Here is a 4672-nt window from a genome sequence, read left to right on the forward strand (position 1 = left end):
AGTCCAGGGGCTCCTGTGGATAGGATGATTGCCCGATGCCACCGCCCGGGCCCTGGGCGACCCCACTTTTCTCTCCCAACACCCCACGGCTGAGAGCTTGGTGGTCCAAGCCTCGACATCCAAAAGGCGCATTCCCTAATGCTGCAACAGAGAATCCAAAAAACTGGACCAACTTGGGAAGAAGATATTTTCTTCCTCTAGCTTGGGACTGCGGTCGGTAAACACTGCATGACTGTTGGGCCGTTATTCCCACTCTCTGTGGGATACGGTGACGCAAGTGCTGCTCCAGTGCCTGGAGGAGGCCCGGGTCATACTCTCCGGTGCAGTTGGGAGAGACGCAGCGAAGTTTACCATCTGGGGTGGACTGGACACCGCTGACTTGCTGGGTAGGACTATTTCAACGTCGGTAGCCCTTCGGCGCTATGCTTGGCCGGGGTAGACTGGCTTTTCTGGGGATGTCCAGAACACCCTGATAGACATGCCCATTAATGGCCGTCGCCTGTTCAGCAACAAAGCAGATAGTGCACTAGAGCGCTTCAAGATCTCTCGGACTACGGCCAAGTCCTTGGGCCTCTACCACACGCCCTGCACTTTCTGCTTTTTGCCCCTTTCGTGGCTACGGAAGGGGTGGACCACCACGTTCCTTCCAGGGCCACAGGCTGGCGCAAGCTGTTCAGCCTCAGCGCGGCAGGGGACATGGGAACCACCGCCGTGGTTCTGGGGGCCAGCGGGTGGGCCAGTCCACCACAGCCCCCTCTGCAGCTGCCTCCAAACCCTCCTAGTTGACCTTTCAGGCCTATCACACGCCAGTGGGTGGCAGGATTGGCCATCATCTCTCCCACTGGCGTACCATCACGTCAGACAGGTGGGTTCTGCAGATAGTCAGAAGGGGCTTATCCCTTCCCTTCGAGACTACCCGCCCCCCCCCCAGCCATGCCACCTCAGTACCATCGAATGCATGGGGATCATCTGGCCCTTCTCCAACAGGAAGTTACGGCTCTTGGCCAAAGGAGCCATCGATAGAGTTCCTGCACCAGACGTAGGTTGTGGTTGCTATTCCCACTACTTTCTGGTGCCCAAGAAGGACAAGGGCCTGCGACCTATCTTGGATATCGGGAACGTCAACCGCTTCCTCCGGAAGGAGAAGTTCAACTGTTGACTCTGGCTCAGGTCCTATCTGCCCTCGGCCCTGGAGACTGGATGGTAATGTTGGACTTGCAGGACGCTTATTTTCACATCCCCGTCCTGCCGGCCCACCGGCATTACCTGCGGTTCACGGTAGGCCACGAGCATTTTCAGTTAACCGTGCTCGCATTCGGCCTTACCAGCGCCCCTCGGGTGTTCACGATAGTGATGGCGGTGGTAGCAGCTCATCTGCGCAGATCAGGGGTTCCAGTCTTCCCCTATCTCCATGAATGGTTGTTGAAGGCGGGCTCGCCCCAGGCAGTCCTCTTCCACCTCCAGACTACGGCCGACCTCCTGCATTCGCTGGGGTTCTCCATCAACGTGCCGAAGTCACACCTGTCTCCCTCTCAGAAGCTCCTTTTCATCGGAGCGGTTCTGGATACAACGCAGTTTCAGGTCTATCCTCCTGAACAGCGAGTCTGGGATATTCGGGCTATGATTCTGATCTTTCAGCCTCTATCCTGGGTTTCGGTCAGGATGACCCTCAGGCTACTGGGCCTGATGGCCTCCTGTACCCTGCCAGATGGCATATGCGGGCTCTGCATTGGGACCTGAAGTTACCAGTGGGCAAAGCATCAGGGGAACCTGTCTGATTGCGTCCAGATCTCGAAGGGCACTGCACGCCAACTGCTGTAGTGGCTTTCGAACCAGGATTGGGTCAACGGCAGATCCCTCTCCCTTCCTCAGCCAGAGTTCCCAGTGGTGACCGATGCATCACTTCTGGGATGGGGTGGCCACATGGGGGAGGCGGAGATCAGAGGATTCTGGTCTCCGGCAGAGACCGAGCTCCATATCAACCTTCTGGAGCTTCGGGCGATTCGTCTTCCACTCAAAGCATTCCTTCCCTCTGTCCGGGGAAGAGTAGTGCAGGTGTTCACAGACAACACCACCGCCATGTGGTACTGCAACAAACAGGGCGGGGTGGGGTCGTGGACGCTATGTCAAGAGGCTCTCCGTCTCAGGACATGGCTGGAACATCAGGGCATATCCCTGCTAGTTCAACACCTGGCAGGTTCTCTGAACGCCAGGGCAGACAAACTCAGCCACAGGTGCATGATGGATCAGGAATGGCATCTTCACTCAGAGGTGGCGCAAGGTCTCTTTCAACAGTGGGGAGAGCCTTGGTTAGATCTATTTGCCACCGAAGAGCACGCAATGTCAACTATTTTGTGCTTTGGAATCACCCAGAGTGGGACGGGTATGCTCAGACGTGAGTCCCGTGCTCTCCATGCCACTGGAATCAAGCTATCCTGGCTGAAGAGGGGTGAAACCCCGAAACCGGTCCTAGGATGCTTGGTTCCAGTCCAGGGAGGACCTGGCTTGGCAGTTCGGGCTGGACTGTTCCCATGAGGCACAGGGTCAAGACTGATTTGCATATGGCTGGGTTCAAACTGGAATGGCATGGTGAGCAAAAAAACGATGGATTTAGGCCCAGTTCTCTGTACTGGGGTGAATGTATGACATTGTTCTGCATTCTGTCCATCAACTGTTGTTTTTGCATTTGGAATTTCCAAGGCGGCACTTGCTAGGCGACGCTTTTCGTCACGAGTGGAGTTGCTGTCTTCTATACGCCTATCCGTCTATACCACTTCTGCCCAAAGTGCTGAAGAAGATCAAGCGCAACTGGGCCCAAGTCATTCTTGTGGCTCCGGATTGGGCACGGAGAGTCTGGTATCCCGAGCTGCTCAACATGGCCATCGATTCTCTGATCTGACTGCCTCTTCGGGAGGATCTTCTGTAGCAGCAACAGGAGACGGTCCTCCACCCTAACCTGTCCAGCCTCCACCTCCTTGCGTGGAGATTGAGCGGCGGCAGTTGACGTCATTTGACCTGCCTCCCAAAGTCTGCAATGTTAGCTTGGCAGCCAGGCGTCCCTCCACTAAGACGGTACAAGCGTGCATATGGAACAAATTTGTGGCATGGTGCACAGCCTTTCCGCCCCTCTTTCTGAGGTTCTCTTGTTCCTCCTTTCTTTAACCCAGCAGGGCTCTGCTCTGGGAACTCTTAAGGGCTACCTCTCGGCCATTTCAGGCTTCCTGATCATCTTCTCTTTTCAAGTCCCCTGTTGTAAATAGATTGCTTAAGGGCATTATTAATCTTTTTCCTCCTGTTCCCTTCGTAATGCCTCAGTGGGATTTGTACTTGGTTCTTAACTATCTTATGTGCTCTTCCTTTGAGCAGCTACATAATTGTCCTCTCAGACTTCTCACTCTCACTCTGAAAACTACCTTTCTCTTTCTTCCAAGACTCCCATTCTGGCTGTCCATCCGGACAAGGTCGTCCTTAGAACTGAACCATCCTTTCTTCCCAAGGTGGTTACTTCTTTCCACATTGGCCAAACCATCACTTTGCCCACCTTCTTTCCGCTTCCTTCGAAAGAGGAAGAGAGGCTCCACCATCTGGATCCAAAACGTGTGCTTTCCTTCTACTTGGATCGCACCAAACAAATCCGGGTGGACGACAACCTCGTCATTGGTTACATGAGCGCTAAGAAAGGTCGGGCCGTGCACAAACGGACCATCTCTAGGTGGGTCGTTCTGTGCATCAAAGCTTGCTATTCTTTGGCAAAGAAGGAGCCTCCAGTGGGGTTGCGCGCCCATTCCACCAGGGCGACGGCAGCTACTACTGCTTCGCGACGAGGAGTTCCCCTAAATTACATCTGTCAGGTGGCTACATGGGCATCGCTGCACATGTTCACCAAACACTACTGCCTGGACAGTCAAGTCCGAAGAGACAGCTTCTTTGGCCGTTCTGTGTTCCAGGACTTTCTGGTGTGAACTTGGTTCGCAGACCCACCTTCAGGGTTGGTATTGCTGGGCTATCTATTCTAAGGTAAGGAATCTATAACTAACTGTTTCTTTCAGATGAACAAGTCACTTACCTTCGGCAACGATATATCTGTAAGAAACATAGGTTAGTTATAGATTCCTTACCGCCCCATCCATCCTACCCGTTCAGCGAACTGACTTCTAGGGTTAAGGACTTCCTTTCAGGGCCCTAGTTTTGTGCACCGCTTCTGGTGTGGAAAGTCGTGTACAGAACTTACGTCAGCGCGCAAGGGCGGCGTCTATGTAGCTACCGCGACGTCATCCCGGCGACGAAGACGCCGAACGCGGAGTCGACCGAGGCTACATTCCGACGCGCAGGGGGTACTGCTGACGAAAAACTTTCCAGATCCAGTCTGACGCCTGGGGGTAATTCTAAGGTAAGGAATCTATAACTAACCTATGTTTCTTACAGATATATCGTTACCGAAGGCAAGTAACTTGTTCTTTATTTGCAGTCCTAAGGAAACTAGGTACCTAATTTAGTAGGTCTTGTCAAACTAATATATACAAACCCAAGGGCTGTGCATCAATGGTCATCTCTTTGTGCCAATCCAGATAAAAAGTGGAACTCGAAAGGGTTCCCAGTTTACCCCATCTCTTTGACCTGGCCATGGAGGTGTTGGTATCCTGACTATGGGAAAGACACTTACACAGAGGTA

Source organism: Triturus cristatus, chromosome 9 (genome assembly GCF_964204655.1).
Source record: "Triturus cristatus chromosome 9, aTriCri1.1, whole genome shotgun sequence".
Classification (NCBI taxonomy): Eukaryota; Metazoa; Chordata; class Amphibia; order Caudata; family Salamandridae; genus Triturus; species Triturus cristatus.